Source organism: Phascolarctos cinereus, unplaced genomic scaffold (genome assembly GCF_003287225.1).
Source record: "Phascolarctos cinereus isolate Bilbo 61053 unplaced genomic scaffold, phaCin_HiC Scaffold_3;HRSCAF=262, whole genome shotgun sequence".
NCBI classification, from domain to species: Eukaryota; Metazoa; Chordata; class Mammalia; order Diprotodontia; family Phascolarctidae; genus Phascolarctos; species Phascolarctos cinereus.
The window spans coordinates 70,308,169-70,328,168 of NW_027555736.1; the positions used below are offsets into that span (position 1 = coordinate 70,308,169).

At 41.6% G+C, this 20,000-nt stretch overlaps 1 long non-coding RNA gene across 1 annotated transcript; it reads right to left on the minus strand.

The window, feature by feature from the left end:
* Window positions 1–2,463: 2,463 nt before the first annotated feature.
* LOC110215424 (uncharacterized) lies at window positions 2,464–6,782 on the minus strand. Its single transcript, XR_002326506.2, has 3 exons — window positions 6,700–6,782; window positions 5,129–5,267; window positions 2,464–2,673 (listed from the first exon to the last, which is right to left on the minus strand). It is a non-coding gene; the product is annotated as an uncharacterized LOC110215424 (long non-coding RNA).
* Window positions 6,783–20,000: the final 13,218 nt, after the last annotated feature.

Consider the following 20,000-nt stretch of genomic DNA (forward strand, 5'->3'; position numbering starts at 1 on the left):
CAAGAGATGTGTGGGTAGTAAAAATGCCCCCAGTACACACCTAGCTAGAGGTAACTGAGGAGGATGAAAGGGATGGCTTCACGGGATGCACAGAGAGGTCGAGCATTCTGAGCTGACCTAAGAATCTCAGGCATAAAAAAAAAATCCTACCTTTTCCCTATCTGTGAAATGGGTCTAATATCCTCTCCTTTATGTACGAATGTAGGCAGGATGTGGCTCTGGAGGGCTTCGGCAGAGCTGTCACCAGCGATTTTGTGCCTGAGGCAAGGAAATAGGAGTGGGAGCTCAACTGAAGGAAGAAAGAAAGCATACCCTAGCATACCGTAAAGTTTCTGCACTGCTTGAGGCCTGACTTCCAAGAAGTGCTCCCCCAGATGGTGCTGTCATCATGACCTGAATTTCAGACATGTGGGATAAAGTGCCCGGTACCACACGCTAGCTATGGTCTAAGAAGCCGGTGGTCCAGTGGATAGGGTGCTGAACTGGGAGCCCGGAAGACCTGGTTCAAATCCAGCCTCAGGCATTAGCTAACTGTCTGACCCTAGGCAAGTCACTTAACCTCTGTTTGCCTCACTTTCCTCCACTGGAAAACAGAGATAGTGACATCTCTCTCACCTTGCAGGGTTGTTGTGAGGAACAAATGAGATAATATTTGTAAAAACACTTAACGCAGTGTCTGACACATAGTAGGTGCTATATAAATGCTTATTCCCTTCCATCCCTCTGAACTATATAGGACTGCAAAGCTTCAATAAGTCCATCTCTTTCCCTTTGCAGTGGAAAGAAGAGTCACACTTGCCTCTTTTACTGACTGTAAACCCCTTGAGGGCAAACACTGTATCTTATTACAATGCTATAAGCCCTGCGCCCAACTCCATGGCTTCCTGCTCGTAGTAGGAGGTGCCAAATAAATGTTCACTGAATTGAGTTGGGCACCTACTATGGGAGGCATCATGCCAGATACTGGATAGGCAGCAGTGCCAAAGATTATCTATGTGGTAGCCGGAGGGAGGGATTCTGTTCTTAGCTTGGACACCTACCTCCACTCTCACCTCCTGCACTCATCCCACTGAGTAAACAAAGATGACTCTTCTCCATAAAGAGGGATTCAAAGTAATGCTATTCCTAATTGCTGGCAGTAAAACTGCTAAATAAAGAACAGAGACAGCATGATAAATCTGCAGGAGGGATACCCAGCAGAACAATTAGACTTGAAAGATGAACGTTTGTGTTCAGACATCACCACCCAGCATGCATGTATTATTAATAAAATAGACATGGAGTTTGGTCGATAATCAAAGTAGAAAGGAAGTCCTCTGCCTCTCCACAACCCTTCCTTACTCTACCCTGAGCCAAACCTTTCACCCTCAAGGTCTTTTGTCTTTTACTCAGACTACAAATCCAAAGCTGACTACTTTCAATATTGAGGGGACATGAGGAGTCTGGGGCTTAAAATAACTAGAGTGTCTGTCTGCATATATCCCTTGGGTGATCATTCAGTTCAGATCTCCCATTTCCTGGGTTTAGATGCCTCCCAAACTAAGCCCTGACTAGGATGGGGCAACTGGAAATTTGCCTCAGGACATCAAAATGTAGAGGGTACAAAAATTTAACACATGGAATTCCATAGAAGACACTATAGTATTTAATTACCATTCTGAGTCTATTGAATTTGTTTTAATTATTTCCTGTATTATTTTCCCATCATGTATTACAAAATTGTTTTTAGGGCATGTTTTGTGTTATGCCCAAGGAACCAAAATTGTTAGTCACAGTTCTGTTCCCCAAAGACCCTGTACCCCAAATTGTCCCAGGACTTGCAATATAACATTCTTGTAAAGGAAGAGTAGTGGGTGTTTTAAAAGGCAAACAAACAAAACACAATGAAATACCTACTAATTCCTTCTTCCTACCTAAAGTCACTGGATGAATGAGGATTCTTCTGCTCCAAGACTTTGGAGTTCAGGTTTGATTGTCCTCTCCATTGCCATATACTAATGGAAACCTTTCCAGCCCCAAGAAGTGAACATGTAGAGATAGGAAAGAGGAGGGCAAAGAAAGAGATAGACAGAGCCATAGAGACAACAGACAGTAAGAGAGAAAGAGACAGAGAGAGTCAGATGGACATTCAGAGAGAGAAAGAGAAAGATTTTTTTTAATTTTTTGGCAGTTGGGGTTAAGTGATTTGCCCAGGATCACACAGCTAGTAAGTGTTAAGTGTTTGGTCTGAGGCTGGATCTGAACTCAGGTCCTCTTGAATCCAGGGCTAGTGCTCTATCCACTGCAGCACCTAGCTGCCTCCAAGAGAAAGAGAAAGAGACAAAGACAGAATCAGAGGGGGGAGGAAAGAAAAGAGAGAGACAGAGAGAGAGAGAGAGAGAGAGAGAGAGAGAGAGAGAGAGAGAGAAATATAAGGGGGGAAATTACTAGGCAAATATTCTCTAAGTCACAACGTACCTGGCTCAGAGGGAGATGTGAATGCACAGAAAACAAAACAGACGTTTACAAGATGAAATATCATTTTATCACTGAATTGATTTTGAATCTCATCCCCTTGGAGGAAATGATTGAGTAAAGAGTAATTTGTTTCAGAGAGTGTTCTTCCCAACCAGTCCCTTAATCCTCTAGGAGTGTGATGATGCAGATCTATACTGGGCCGAGAGAGGAATATTCCTGAAAATAAACAGGACTTAGTCAATGAAAAGTGCAAATCAACAACAAAGAGCTGCCATATTTCAGACTTTCTCCCTCTCTCGCTATCCACGTTCCCCTACCCCCCAAAAAATTGCTGCAATGTTGGGAGTCTCCGCATATGGAAATGAGGGAGATGGGGAAGATTTCCCAAAGGAGGTTGAGGTTGCTTCAACTGGCAGATGATCCTTTTTCAGAAGCAAAGCTGCAAATATACCCCATACAATGATTTTCCTAAGACCTCATTCAGTGACCTAGTGGTCTGCCCTCGAACAACCACACTGCTTTGTTCCATTCTCTAGAAAGGAGAGTTTGTAATGACGAGCCAAACACTGACATGAGAATTAGCACCATAATGCTCTCTATATGATGTAAGAGGTGTAGACATTAATGAGAGACAGAAACGAAGAGAGGAGAGGAATAATTGATGACCACATGGATGATGAGGATCAAGTAGAGAGGCAGGACCACAAACCAGTTAGGAATACCCATCAAGAATAAGTAATGTTATTGATAAAAGGTGCTTAGGGTAGATCTAAGCTTATGGAGCCAAAAAGCCTTAGGAGTCTAAACCATGAAGAAAGATACACACACCCCCTCCCAAGTCTTTCTCCTCACTTGTACCAAGTGCCCAGGCAGCCAGATATGGAGCCTCAAAATCATCATTGACATGGGGACAGCTAGGTGGTGCAGTGGATAGAGCTCCAGCCTTGGAGTCAGCAGGACCTGAGTTCAAATCTGACCTTAGACACTTGGCATTTACTAGCTGTGTGACCCTGGGCAAGTCACTTAACCCTGATTGCCTAAGCAAAAAAAAAAAATTTAATCATCTTTGACATCTCCCTCCCCTTTATTTACTATATTCTTCTATTGTAACCTCACAGAGACCAGGTATTCTGGATTTCTACTCATTACGGAATTGTACAATAAATGTACTCCAGGAGTGTGCTGAAGCCAGCTTGAATCAGTTCAGAGAGAGCTGGTTGTTAAATTTTCACTGTGAATATTAACTTCTTAGAAATCAGCAAATATTACAAGTGAGGGCTCAGTTTACCATTTTGCTGATTTCTAGATTCAAGAAGGTGATAGAGAAAATGTTAATATTGCAAATTAAACTTAAAAGTGTGCCATGTGTGCATTTTTTCCAGACAGCTGATTGTTAAACATTTATCAGCATACCCCAATAAAAGCATTAGATTTTGAGTCAGACAGATATAGGTTTGAATCTTGCCTCAGACATTCACTAGCTCTATGGCCCTGGGAGGGTCACTTCATCTCTATGAGTTTCAATTTCCTTCTCTGTAAAATGGAAATAATGATACTACTTACCTCACAGAATTTTTATGAGAGGAAAATGAGGTGACAAAAGTAAAGTGCTTTGTAAACCTAAAAGTTCTGTGTAAGATAAGTAATCTCAGGTCTGGGGTTGGGGGTGACTTGGCCAAAATCACACGAGTAGTAAAGGACAGATTTGAACCCACGTTTTCTGACTCCAAAGTCAGTGTGCTCTCTTTAAATCTATGACCATTTTCAGATCTAAATAAAGTCTATGAAGCCTATAATTTTTAGAATTAATTCAGAAGCTTCCTGTCTTCACAATTAAAGGTTTAAGGCTGCTCAGGGTAGATTTGATTAAGACAGAATTAATATTTATCAAATATGGTTGGAGATCATTCTTTCTAATTTAATTCATACAAAAAAAATGTTAAGTACCCACTAAATGTTAAGGACTATGCCAGCCACTGAGGCTGCCAAGATGGAAGGAAACATATTCCCTGCCCTCAACGAGCTTACAATCTAAGTGGTATATATCACATACTTGAAGTTTGATTTAAGGTGAAATGTGCTGGGGTGGGGGAGCAAGGGAGGAAGGAAAAGCAAGCAAAGTATAATAAGAAAAATTTATAAGGAAGAGATCCTTTCAGCTGGAAGTCCAGGGAAGACTTCCTGGAAGAGGTGGTCCTGCGCTAAGCATTGAAGGAAGAGAAGGATTATAATAAGCAGAGATGGAGAGTGCAACCCGAGGAAGACAACCAGTCTCTCTGCACTAATGGGGAACTAATGGGGATGGGAGGCTGCAAGGTGAGATGGAGAACAGCCAAGAGACTAACTTGGATGGAAGGTAGATTGCATAAAGCAGGGCAGAATGAATTAAGTCTCTCAGTGTCAGCCTCTTCATGCAAACAGACTCAGACACTTGCATCCCAAAGGTTGAGAAGCTTGCTCTGCTTCATGAGCCAGAGGAAGCCTGTGCACTGTCCTCATCAATGGAGGTCATTTGCAACAACCCCTCCAGTAAATAGCCCAGGCTAGGACAATTGACCTTCTGGTCCCAGGCACTATGAAGTACATAGAGCACAGAAAGTTGTGCTACTCTATTGATACATTCTTCATTCTAGATGTCAGAGATGCTTCTCTCTCCTGGTTCTCATCTTACCTATCTGACCACTGCTCGGTCTCCTTGCTGTCTCTTCTTCCGCATCATTCCTGCTACTACTAGGAGTCCTGGGTTCTCTTCTCTTCTTCCTCTATACCATTGGTGACCTTATCAGCCCCCATGGTTCCAACTATAATTGCTGTACAGATGACCCTCAGATTTACTTGTCCAGCCCCAACCTCCCTCTCGATCTCCAGTGTTACATCTCAAAATGGATGTCCCGTAGACATCTTAAATTCGATATGCCCCAAACTTTCCCCTAAAACCCACCCCTTTCCCTAACTTCCCCAGTACCATGGAGGGTACCACCATCCTCCCAATCACCTCAGCTTGAAACCTAAGTGTCATCCTTGATTCCTCAATCTCTCTACCCCCCCATACTCAATTAGTGATCATGAACTGTCATTTCCACTTCTCACATATGGCCCTTTCTCTCCTCTGACACTACCACCTCCTTGGTGCACTACCAGCTTATCAGCTCATTCCTACACTATTGCAATAGCCTGCTTATTGATGTCTCTGCCTCAAGTCTATCCCCACCAAGTTCACCCTCCATTCAGTTTCAAATTGATCTTCCTAAAACAAAGGTCTGACCATATCATTGTCCTATGCAACAACTTGGAGGGATAAGTGTTATTATTAACCCATTTTACAGCTGAGGAAATTGAGTCAAAAAGAGGCCAAATGACTGACTTGAGTTACATAGCCAGATGGTTTTCTTGCTCAACCTGGTCTTCTTGTTAATCAAACCCATCAACTCCCATGACTGTCTCCTCTTTCTGCTTCAATTGTGGTCATACCTTAGTTGTCACTACGACTCCAAATTGCTCCACCTTCAAGAGCTTAAATACTCCAAGTTTTTCCTTTCATCACAATCTCCTGTGCTTCTACCTTTCCTATTATTTCATTCCTAAATCTGTTCTTCCTGTTTGCCATCACTTTCAATCTCTCCCTGTTCTTTTATGGCCTCACTTTCCTCCCTTCACAGATTCAACCCTACAAATGTATAGTTCTACTGTACACTGTCTTCTGCCCTTGAATCAGCTTGAATGACCATCAGCCTTCATGCCTGACCAACCCCCAGCACCGTCTTACCCCAATCATTCACCTTCACTCTTACTCATCTAGAGGAACTTGCACAACCATGCCAGTTGGGTCTATTACAAATTCATGTTACCTCTCCCCAAACAGACCTTCATCGCTGCACAGAAATCCTTCCAGTCATCTCCAGTTAACTCTCTATCACATTCTTCTCACATGACTCTGATTCAAGTACCCATTGCCTCTTGCCTGGACTATATTTCATAGTGCAGTGCCAAACATGATCTCTCTGCTTTCAGTCTCATTTCTTCCAATGTACCCTTTCACAAAGCTGCCGAAGTAATCCTTCTAAGACAAAAGTTTGACCACATTACTCCCCTACTTAAAATCTCCAGTGACTCCCTGTTGCCTGTAGGACAAAATACAAACTATTTGGCCTGGCACTTTAAGTCTTCTATGATCTGGCTCCAACCTCCCCCTCCAGCCTTATTTCATGTTACTCCCTGTTATAGATTAAAATTCCACCCAACCTGTAGTACTTGGACTGATATGATGTGGAGAAGACTCTTAGTCAGGTATATGTTGGGTCAGATAGCTTCCAAGGCCTCCTTCTAGTGTTGAGATTCTATGATTCCAACTGTGATCTCCTCCCTCCATTTATAAGTTCCTGACACTATGACATCCTATCCTGAAGATTCTTTTTTTTTTTAAGGCAGATGGGATTAAGTGACTTGCCCAGGGTCACACAGCTAGTAAGTGTCAAGTGTTTGGTCTGAGTCCAAATTTGAACTCAGGTCCTTCTGACTTCAGGGCCAGTACTGTATCCACTGCGCCACCTAGCTGCCCTCTGAAGATTCTTTTTAATGTGTATAGATTCACATCTACCTGTGTTGGGTTGGGGGCAATCCTACCTAGAGGCAGAAGAATGGATAGATCAATCTTTTCATATGCTACAATAAAACCTTGAAAGAGAATGCAGTATTGGAACCACATTTCAGACTTCTAGTCTTTATTTTAACACCAAGTAATTGCAAGGATTTAGCCATTCATTCTCAGAACAGTCAAAATACTGTAAATAATAGTAATTCATCCTTAACAAAGATATAAATTCCCTAACTTCTGGGGAACAGGATCACCCTTATGCATGGGTGGGGCAGGAATCTCCATATGGCCCAATTTCATTCAATATTTATTAGGTCCCTACTATATACATGGTACTATGCTAGATCCTGGTTGGTACAATGACCAATCTTGAGTCCAAAGGCTAAGTGTTAAAATATATTTCCCTCCTCATAGTGGAGAGGTGGTAGACTACTGTTGTGGAATGCTTAATGCACTATGTCTCTTTGTTTTGCTCAGCTATTTCTCTTTGTTACAAGGGAAAGCTCTATGGGGAATGGGAGTTATTATGAAGTGATACTGATTTTAACAGAAAAACCAAAAGCATCAATAAATAATTTTCAAAGAAAATCTCATTAACTTTATAACTTTCTGATGAAATGGCTATTCACATTATGGAAAGAAGGACAGGATTCTGCAGAAGATAGATAATAGATAGCTATACAGAAAGGAAGGAGATAAAGAAAGAGATAAAAAGGAAGGAAGGAAACAACTAAAGAAAAGAGAGCAAGGAAGAAAGGAAGGGAAGGAGGAAGGCAGAAGGAAGGGAAGAGAAAGAGAGGGAAGAAGGAAGGAAGGAAGGAAAGAAGGAAGGAAGGAAGGAAGGAAGGAAGGAAGGAAGGAAGGAAGGAAGGAAGGAAGGGAAAGGAAAGGAAAAGAAGGGAAGGAAAGGGAGAAAAAAGGAAAGGAGAGAAAGAATATTTATTAAGCACCATGGTTTGAGAAACCCTGCTGTAGAGATATGGCAAGGTACATGGTAAGATCACTGTGAATTAGCAGTCACCCAACCTGACAAGAGAGTGGAGGCAGCAGGAAGGAATTAGGCTTTGCAGGAGATGCTAAAAGGGAGGGGCAGCTGCAAGAAGGGTTCAGTTATGGAAAGGGAGGGGAGCGTGAAGGAAAGAAGGAGGCTGAGGGTGTCAGGAATGGAGCAGCTGAGACAAAATTCATTGCTTTTACACTATGGACACCCAAGGGCCTGGCTTTCCTGGGAGTTAGGTTTTATTTCAATTGTTCTATGAAAAGTGAGTGAAAATAGCCTAGCTTTATGGCACTAGGGCCCCAGACAAGCCAGACCACAGGCGACAGAGTCGGTCCCCAGGATGCAGCTCTTGCACTTACTATGGGGAGCAAGCTGTCTCTAAGTCACTAGTCCCAAGACAACAAAGGGTAACAGCTAAAGCTACCGTGGCAGGTGCAGCAGCCGAGCTGCAAACCTCCAGAGGACCACGTGTGCCGAGATGATCTCCCCTTCCCCTGGTAGACAAATTACTATACTTATTAGAAACCCTAGCCCTACTGAAAAGCCATTAACTTACTGACTCCTGGAAAAGCATTTGGCCAGCACAGACAGATGTGGCCATTAAATCACTTAGCTCCGCCTAGCCTCCAGACCTTGAAGGACTAGGGAGGTGATGGGTGAGGAGAAGATCAAAGCCCATGTGAATATTTGACAGGCTCAGTTTCCTGGCAGTTCATCTTTTCCCCAGAATCATAGAATTTCAGAGCTGGAAGGGACATCTCATCCAACCCCCTCCTTGAACAGAGATCTGGCCCTCAGCAGTGAAGAGACCTTGCTTTCTTCCCTTTGATAATCCATTTTCTCCTAGCCCAGGAGGATATAGCTGTGGATAACCCCCTGGGTGGTTTAACACATGAATGGGATCTCAGGGATGACTCTTCACTCACAACCTTGGAGGCCACGCCCTCCCATCCTGTGCATGATCCTAATCAATTCCTCAAGGGCCTGAAAGGATAATCATAACTGAAATAAATATACCACTTTAAAGCCCATCTCCCATCCCATGTGATTGATTCTCCAACCACCCCACCCCCCCATGAGATGAAAGGCATATTAAAATTGGTATCATTATCCCCATTTGTAAAAAAGGGAAATTTGGACTCTAGGAAGATTGGTTACTTGTTTCACACATAGAACTTTCAGAGGTGGGATTTGAACCTAGGTCTTCCTAACTCTCAGGCCAGCACTCTCCACTATGCCTTTTTGCCTCCTCTGAGGTCCTCCTGATGTGTGTCTCACAGGGCACCCAGTCTATTGCTTTTCTCTGAGGCTTTTCTCAAGGCAAGTCCTTAAAGGGAGAGCCTGGCAGCCTGCAGCCTGCAGCAGCTTTTGGCACTGGCAAAGTTAGCCCCGGTATCCTGGCTGGTCTCCAGTATGGATAATTGCATTCTGTCTCCCCTAAACTCCACGGGCCATTTTAGCTGGATAGGCTGGGGCCTCTCCCATTGCTATCCTGAGCTATCGGGTAATGGCAGCTGCTCGTGCCACCCCAGAGGTGTGTGCATTCCAGTACTGATGGCGGGAGCACTGTCCGGGTAAGCTGACCGGGGACAAAAGGCGGTAGAAGAGGGGCAGACCCAGGAGGCAGGGTGGCCACTGAAAGGTGTAACAATTGCCATGTGCCTGGCCCTCACCAAGTAGAAGGGACACAATACGACCCAGCTGCTAAAATGGTAGCCTGGGTAATGATGGCTTCCACATGATCCAGGGCATTAACAACCATTTGGTTTATCTGTGTTTCCTGGGCCTGCAAAGCACTTGGATTGTGTGTGTGGTGGGCATTGTCGAAAATAAGAGCAGTAAAGATAAATCGTCTGTCTCCTGGTCACAGCCAGCCATTGAATAGAAGCAGATTAACACAGCAGGAATTCCACGTCATCCTGAGCCTGTAATGCCTGTTAGCAGATGGCAGGCAGGCAGGCAGAAGGAGGAAACATGTGTGTGTACCTTTAAGGGTGCCCACTGTCAGGCCTATGTTAGGCCAGGCCTCACAGCCTCTGCTCCTCGTGGGACTAGGTACACCATATTCCAGGTACCATTGGGCATGTTTGAGGCCACTTTCTCATAGCATTGCTTGAAAGTAAAGAGGTGGCATGGAAAGTCCACTTTGAATGATGGGTCTAATCCCTACGAAAGCATCAGAAACTCATGGTTATTTAGACAAACCCTCTGGATTCCATTCAGACCAGATTTTGACATGTCCCTCTGTAGACTGCAGAGCTGACAGCATAGGCCAGCCCAGTGTTGACATGAGAATGGTTTAGTCTTTGTCCCCCAATGAGAGGGAGTGTGGCTGGTCTTCTTTTATATCACTTCACACGAGACCTCTCCAGACAAGCATGAGGCCTGGCAGAGATGATTAAGCCTAGCCCACTGGTATTTATTTACACGTCATTGACTAAACCTCTGTAAGCCAGTGTGTTCTGGAAATGACAGTGAGGAGCAGATAATGTTTCTAGTGCCCTGCAGGGCCTGGGGCCCACAGAAACTCTTCCTGTTTCTAATCTTACAATGAAATGCAAAGCTTTTGTTTTCTGGGACTGAAGTATTTGAAATAAGCTGGGAAAGTCAGGAGCAGAAATGGGTCTTGCACCAGATGGCTCCAAAGGGGAATGAATGGGAAGGCCTAAGAGAAGCATATATTAAATTTCCACCCATACGGATCGGCTAAAATGTGGAGGCATAAAGCACTTGACCAGGTATTGGGAAAGTCTAGGATGAATGAATTGAATATCAGCCTCAGTCTGTGCATCTGTAGCAATGGTTCTCAAGTAGAATATACTGCTTGATCCCTAGTTATCCCTGTACCACATGGCCACTCTCATAGAAAGAGCTGCTGGCAGATTGTGTACCGCCTGAATGCTACTGAGAGACATCTCGGAAAGCTCATTAACTCATCAATGGAGGAAATTTGGGAAATGGCCATTTTTTTCCCAACAGGTAAGTAAGCACTTTGCTTCTTATCAAGTGTATTTTATTTTGTTCATTTTTCTAGACCATGAGAGCTAGACTAAATTGAACTTAGCACTTCACCTTGGAGCAAGGGTTTTCAATCCTTTTAGCATCCTTCGGCAGCCTGGAGAAGTTTATGGAACCCTTCTCAGAACAATGTTCCAGAATCCATAATAAAAAATAGATGGGATTAAAAAGGAAAACAACCATATTAAAATACAGTTGTCAAAATATTTTTTTCAGAAGGTTCACAGATCCTGGGTTAAGAACTTCTACCTTAGAATGAATCATATATAGGATCTGAGATTTAGAGTTGGAAGGGACCTTATAGACCATCTTCTCTAACCCCTTCATGTGGATGTGAATACCAGTGCAGAAAAATGACAGCCAAGTTTGCACATCTAATGAGCTAGGGATTTGAACTCTGGTCCTCTACCTGTTTCTACTCTATCATATTTTCAATGATTTTATGTTGGTTTTTCTCATTCAGAAATACAAAATGTCCTTCCTTCCCAAACAAAACAGAGTACTGTGCAGGTGCTATATGCTACACAGTTTCCAGAACTGCCAGAGATCACACTACCCAACTGAATACAAAGCTGTGATCCAAGGAACAGCAAATGGCCAAACAAACTGTGGTCTGTGAAAGGAACTGAATACTACAGCACCATAAGAAATGATGAATATGAAGAATTCTGGGAAACTTGAAGAGTTGCATGAACTTGACCTAGAGCAAAGTAAGCAATACAACCTCTGACACTGATCATCCGTGTGACCCTAGGCAAGTCACTTAACTTCTGGGGACCCCAAGATGGATTTTGAGGTTTCCATGATCCTATTAGAATAATTTACCTAATGTCCAGAATAATGTATGACGTGTGTGTGTATTTGACAATCTGTGTGCCCACTATGTGGCACTACAATCATAAGCCACCCAAATAGGATCATGTGCTTCTTCTCTCCTGCCTACAGAATGGTAGCATGTCACTGTATTAATTATCCAGTGAGGCGACATAATATACCTATCACTCACCAGGACGCACTTTACGCAAGCAATCACCCAAATTATCTCATCTGCGTCTTTCTGGCACATGTGATAGAGCCTCCTACAATGCCACACTACACAACTCCAAAAAGCAATGCTCACAACTAGTTTTTGGTTTGGTTTTGTTATAAAGGCATTCTGACTGAGTTCTGAATTTAGCCAGGATGCAATAGAAAACATTGCTCAAAATATTTGAAAGAAATCAGTGACTCTTTTCCCACTCTACACATGGAGTATCCTCTCTCAGTCAGGAATTATGACATTTTTTTTCCTTCATATCACCGGTAGCTAACATCCTGCCTTACATGTGGGGATCCATACTAGACCTGTGATTGTGTTAGTATAGAGAACTCCTAGACGTGTAAAGTCTCTACTTATATGGGTCAGCACCTTCTCTGCAACTTAATCTTAGACAGCCTTGTCCAGGGTCACACAGCCAATATGTGTAAGAGATGGGACTTGTTTCTGTAAGAACTAACATTTACAATGACTGTTGCGAAATGAACTTGCCCAGCTGTTGAGGGGCAAGAATAATGCTACATGCTCATTTTATTTGTAATGACTGAAAAAAAAAATGTGATCTTCAGATTTCTCTTCTATGTGTAAGGCACCCAAGAAGGGGCCGTGTGACATGAGGAGATGGAGTAGGAGATTAGAGCCTGAACTAAGAACAAGGAAGATATTCCAGTATCTTTTAGCCATATATTTATCACCTCAGTTCATCTAATGAATGGAAAACTAGAGCACAGTAAGCAAAGGGTACAGATTAAGGAGGAAAGGAACGTTTAGTCTGGGACAGAGTCTCCCTATTGCAAGTAGTATGTGGGGCTCCAAGGTGGGTGGGTGTGGAGGCTGGGTCAGGCAGAAGTAGTTTCATCAGAGGGCGGAAGCAGCCAAGACCATCCAGCAAGTAGAATTCCCTTCATATATCATTCTGAACAAGAAGCAAAGGTCGAGGCAAAAGAATGCACAGTCTCAGGGACCAGAGTGCAGCGATGGCTGGAAAAAAGGACCAAAATCCAAAGTGGGGAGATAGTTTGGAAGCCCAGAAAGGAAAGAGTGACTATTAGTCAATTTGTGAGAAAGGTAGGAGAGACTTTCCTAGACCACAGGTAGTGATTAAGGATGACATATCTGGAGAAGTAGCCCAGCTGGGATGGCTATAGAAGAAACTCAGACTTTCACACCTACAACTGGGGAGAGTCAAATGTAAGCTCATTATGGATAAGCACTATTGTTGGGTTTGTTTGTTTATTTGTTTATTTTGGGTCTTTATCCCAGCATCTAGCCCAATGGCTTATGCACACAGCAGGGGCTTAATAAATGCTAGGTGACTTGAATTTATTTAAGCAACTAACCCGTGCTAAGTAACAGTAAAACAAAGACAAAAATCAAATAATCCTTGCTCCAGGAGATTGTGAGAGGAACATATTTACACAATGGAATTCACAACAAAAGAACTAGAACTAACAAAAAAGAAGAGGAGGACATTTGGAAAAAGTGAACAGAGAACAGAAGGGAGCACAGACAAACAGGACAGTTTTGAAAGTAATGAGTTGAATTTATTATATGCTTTTTTTAAAGGCAAGTGGTATGGAATAGATTTTTCAATTTAAATTTAAATTAATTATGATATAATAATGATTTGTTTTATAAGTAATGATTAATTAATCGATTCATTTAATTTAAAAATTAATTTTTTTTATTTTAAAAATATTTTAATAGAACTGATTAATAAATTTAAGGTGAATTTAAATTTTAAAATGAAATTGTAAAAACTCTTAATATTCCTTGTTTTCTGGCAATTGTGTTCAGATTCGTTAGCCTTCAAATCCCTCTACTATTTTACCATGACCTATCTTTCCAATCTTATTTCTTTCTGTTCCACTTGCACACCCTACATCGGCCTAGCAGAAAAGGTCAGACATGACAGACAATTTGCTGAGTTGGTGCTAGCTAGGTCTTGGACTTAATCAACCCCAAAAAACCTTACTGCTTCTAAAATGTTACCCCTTTTTTGCCTGTTACTTAATTTCCCCCACATATATTTCCTCTACAGTATGTAGTAAATTTCCCTTTTAAAAACTTAAGAAGTTGCTGTGATCAGGAAGCAGTGGGGAAGAAGGAAAACCTGTTGTCTTCCCTCTCAATAAGTACACTGAATGGTGGAAACTTAAGAAAGCTAGGGAAAGTACTTTCAGGAAAAAACACCTAAAAAAGGACCTGCTACCCAGGCCCCGGGCAGCTAGTACAAAAGTAAGACAGCTTCACAAGGTGGCACTGTTGAGTAAAGTCAGGGATATGCTGATTATTAAATTTCCAATGTAAGCATTTACATGCCAATACTACGAATTAGGGCTTGATTTATTGTTTTATTGACTATCACCTTTTAAAAGTGATGGAGAAAATGTAAACAGGGCAGATGAAACTTAAAAATGTGTCTTGTACACTTTTTTTTTCTCTCTGAAAGCTGGTTGTTAAACATTTGCCAACATATCCCTGATTAAAGGGCAGTGAGAACCACACACACACACAGGCACATATGTATATGTATATACATATACATAAAAGTGGCTAATGTAGTTTTCCTCTTGATTTCCCAGGCAGCATAGTGCAATTAATACGGAGGCAGACATGAAACCAAGAAGACTTGAATTCAAGTCCCTATGTCTGACACAACCCAGCTACATGACCCTGGGTAAGAAGTCACTTAGCCTCTCAGAGCTCTAAACACATGAGACTGTAAGTTGCAGAAGAGATGCTGACCTGCATTGGTAAAGGAAGTTTTCTCACCTGGGATTTCCCAGTATCTATAAAATCATGTGTGCAAACTCTATCCCTTTTCCTCTTCCCAGTTAGTTATGTTTCTTTTCCATGTGGGAGACACTTGGTAAGTCCTTTTCTGTTTGCTGATGAAGTAGGCTGGCCTGTTATCTCTCTGTCTCTGTCTCTCCCTGTGTCTCTCTGCCTCTCTGTCTATCTCTCTCTCTGTGTCTCTCTCTGTGTCTCTCTTTCCAGTCTTATTTCTTTGTATTCCACTTTGCATACCCTACACTTCAATAAGACTCAATGACTCCCCATTCCCACCTCCATGTCTTTGCTTATGCAGCATCTTCTATTTACACTTTTCCTCCTCAGTTCTGCCTGTCTAGTGCCTAGCTGCCCTACAAGACAAAACTCAAACTCTGCCTCCTCCATGAAGCCTCCCCTGATCCCCTAAGCCAGGAGCAATCTTCTCTCCTCTTTCCCGTGTTACCTATTTAAGTACTCCCTTCCCCAGGGCAGCTCATAGCCACATGTACATTTTATCATTATATAAGTCACTTGTTCTTGTTGCTTGTCCTTCATTCTCAAAGAGAGCTATGATGTCAGGGAGCTCCTGCCATGAAATGCAAGTGAGTTGGATTTAAGTGAGGGAGGGCTGTGCCAAGCCACCAGCCTCACTCTCTCCTCCAGGACCATTCGGGTCCAGTGGCAAGATACAAATCAGGATCACTGGAGATGGCCCCGAAGGGAGTAGGAGACCTTGGCCTTTTTAAGCTAAGGTCTTTCCCAGGTCTCAGCCTGACTGAGGCAACCCAAACTTCTCTGGTAAGTCTCTTCACCATGTGCCTCAACATATTCTCCATTGAATATTTATCCAAGATTCCAAAGTCCTTCCTCTAGCTCTTATAGTATTTTGTGAATGCTCATGCACAACTGGAGCTGTCTGCCTGTTATCTCTGTCTCTCTTTCTCTCTCTGTCTCTCTGTCTCTGTCTTTCTGTCTCTCTCTCACTCTCTCTCTGTCTCTCTCTCCTTCTCTCTCTCTCTCCCTGACTGGCTCATCTCCCTTGCTGGTTATACAAGTTGTTTATGGTGCTTTTGTACCATCCCTTGCATTCAAAGCATCATTGGTGACATGCTGCAGCCTACTCACTCCCACTGTGTAGATTTCCATTGCTCTTGTGGTCACCTGACATTCAGATAATTCCAGAGTTCCATGGTGTTCCATGACTTGCAACTCTATGAGACCCCTGGAAGAATTTTGATGAATACTTACAGCAGGGAAGAGGTTGGGATCATTGAAGATGCTTGCATTATTTCCTAAATAAAACCCAGCCCCATTACATACCTCCTACTGAAATATTAGATTCTATACTGAGGACCCAGAAAAGGAAGTTCTTGTGACCAAAGAACTTGGGACTATCAAATCCTTCAGAAATCAATAAGATTTTATCAGTAGGAATGATATTTAAAAAGAGAAATGACAATCTGTTTTGATGCTGTACCCTAAGGATCTTGGGACCTCTCCATCCGACTTATAGTTAAAACCTTTCCTATGCGTAATCTCCCCCATCAGGATGTAAGCTCTGTGAGAGCAAGGACTATCTATTTGCCTATTTGTATCCCCAGCACTTAGCACAGTGTTTTGCACATAACAAGTGCCTAATAAATGCTTCATTCATTCATCCAAACCATTGCAGTTCCATATGCTGTCTTCATCGCTGAGAAGCAGTATCTTGTGGTGAACACCTGGCTCAGAGCTAATGGAGACCTGAGTTCAAATCCTGACTCTAACACTTAACTAGCTGTGTAATCATGGGCAAGTCACTTTACCTCTCTTTTTTTCCCCTCACCTATAAAATGCAGATAGTACACACACACACACACACACACACACACACACACACACACACACACTGAGTTTGTCACTGGATCTGTTCTAAAAGTCTTTTTCTCTAGCAGGACCTGACCTTGAGTTCTGTTGGTATAGCCTTTAAGAACCCAAGCTTACCTCCATGGCATACATAATGAACCCAGATACATTATGGCCGTCAGTAGAGCATGAACAAATGAATGAATGATAACAATAATGATGATGTTCGTTCAGTCATTTCAGTTGTTTTCAACTCTTCATGACCCCATTTGAGGTTTTCTTGGCAAAGATACTGGAGTGGCTTGCCATTGCCTTCTCCAGCTCATTTTACAGATGAGGAGATAAACAGGGTCAGGTGACTTGCCGGGGGTCACACAGCTAGTAAGTGTCTGAGACAAGATTTGAAGTCATAAAGTTGAGAGTCTTCTGAACTGCAGGCCTGGTATGCTATCTGCTGCACCACCGTAGCTGCCAAATATCATAATAGCTGACATTTACATAGTGCTTTGAGGTTTGTGAAGTATTTTACAAGGAGTATCTTAGTTTATCCCCATTTTAAAACAGATAAGAAAACTGAGGAAGATTAAGGTGAAGTGACTTACCTAAAATTACACAGCTAGTAAGTGTCTGAGGCAGGATTTGAATTCAGGTCTTCCTGACTCCACGTCCAATACTCTATGTATATTTTTCCACCTAGCTGCCTCACTGAATAAATAAATGATCAAGATGAGAGATGGTAAACACACGGTTCACCGAATGACCAAAACACTGCTGACTCATGAGTGTGGCCTGAAGCGGATTAACATACAATTGGGAAATATTTAAGAAAATAAATAAAAAGATAATAATACATTTTAAAACTAAGTCACTCTGTGGCCCATAGAGATTCTCATGTATGGCTTAATAGCCCCCCAGTCTTGGTTGTTTAACATAATTGATCAAGATGATCAAAATATGCAATAAAACCTTCATTAACTGATACGTTCCCATAATGTGGTAGGGTACTTAATGCAATTTTATGATTACTTGAGAGTTCAGTTTAGGTTGTTGACAATCTTTCTAGAATGTTTTAATCCACCATCCTTCCACAGTGAGTACATTGCACTGAACATAATGGAATCTTTCTTTGTTGATTGATGGTTGTGAAGAATTAATTAATTAATTAATGCATGAAAAAGCATTTATTACGTGCTTATTACATGTAAAGCACTGTACCAAAAGTCACAGAATCATTGTTGTGACTATCAGCTCTTCTTATCCAAGACAATGTAAAGATATGGAAGATATGGAAAAAAACAAAACTTAGGGCAAAATGTGGGTTGATTTTAGGACATAACCCAAGAGTTGCTTTTGGGATTATTTGTTTGTTTGCTCATTCATTTTACTAAATTCCTAGACTCAGCTTATTTTCTTCTGATTTTCCTTTTCCAAATATGGAATGTCACAAAAAAAATCTTAATTAAGAATTCTAATTATTTGGGTTCTCATTAATTAAGGCTTTACTCAATCCAGTGGCTTCAGTGAATTAGAAATTAAGGGAGCTAAACTATTGAGATCAAATGATGTTCCTAACTGAGTCGAGTTTCAAGCAGATGAAATGTACATTTACAATTCATTCCCTGAAATGAAACTGTCCCCACCATCTTCTTTGCAATTCCCTTGCAAAGCCAGGTGACCAGTTTCTCTAATATCATGTATTCTTCTGTAACTAAAAAGATGTTTTTTCAGATTCTTTCATGATCCTGAATATAAATGCTGCTCCCAATTTTTCATTTAGTAAATCATTATGTCAGCCATTATACCATCTCAATAGGGTTGGTTATTTGGTAGTCATTTCAGTTACAGCTAGAAGTAATATCCATGCACAAGCAGATTTTAAATCCATTATTTAAAACACACTTGCAGAGTTACATTGACTTTTGGCATATTTTTTACTGATTTCACAGGTTGTCTTGGCTGAAAAATTCATCGCCTGGTGGCCAGGTTTCTGAAGATAAGCCTCTCTGTCCTTCGTGAAGCTGGTCCTTACATGATAAATTTTATTTTATGGGACCCATACTCAAAGAACTTTCCATCTTGATAGGACCCACCAGAGCTTGTACTTTGTTGACATCACCTTGGGGTATGATCCTTGGTTAGATTAATCTCCTTGAAGGCAGGGATTTTTCCTAGAATCTACCAACAATTCATTTCACATAGTAAGTGCTTAATGGATGTTTCTCTAATAGAATAGAAGGGAATGGAATAAAAACAATGGGCTGCCTCCATGCCTCAATGAAGGCTGCCATAGTAGACAAAAACAAGCTACAAAATGCTAACAATGCTGACTTGACTTTCCACTGTCTGATGATAAGGCCTTTTAAGTAGAATTTGTTTCATTTATTGCATTTGTATATTCAACAACTGGTGTATAATAAATACTTAACAGAAGATAGTTGTTGATAGATTAATTGAAAATTCTAATAAAGCAAGAAATGTAGAATGTATCCTACATTCTACATTGTAGAAATGTAGAAATATAGAATGATTCATTTCGGGGAATGATTACCAGAAATGTAGTATATATAAATTTACTTAGATTAAAACAGAAACTCCTTGAGGTTAGGAGTTGGGTCTTTTTGTGTCTTTGTAGTATAGTAGTGCCTAGGTATTTGATGAATTTTTGTTGAATTGAATTGAATTGAGTGAAAGGTATCTTTGAGGATATGTATGAACTAGAAAGAGCTGGCCAGTCACATAGTGAAGATGACATGAGGCAGACAACCTGTGTGCTATACTGTTATCTTCAGGATATCAATTTAAGAGTAAGTCTTCATGCACAAACTAGATGAGGTCTCTCTAGAGATTGGACAAGACTCTCCCAAAGTGGGAAGACATGGAGTAGTTCCAGTCCAAGTCAGCGGAAGACATAATTGCATGGGAGAAATCATGAATCTCTCCAAGTATCAAACCACTCATGCAGATTACCACAGCTCCAGAAACTCATGACATGAAAGAATTTAGGTCAATTTGGGCCCATCTTCTGCCCAAACAACCTCTGGGAATCCTGTCTAAAGGCTTCCAGTTGGGTGACTCAGTGGGTAGTACACTAGGCCTGGAGACAGGAAAACTCAGTTCATATCCAACTCAGATATTTTCTAGCTGTATGACCCTGGGCAAGTCACCTGACCTATTTCCATGGACTTACCAATAGCACCTACCTTACAGAGTTGTTTTGAGGACTAAATGAGATGCCAAGTGTAAAGTTCTTTTCATTCCTTAAACTATTTAAAGCA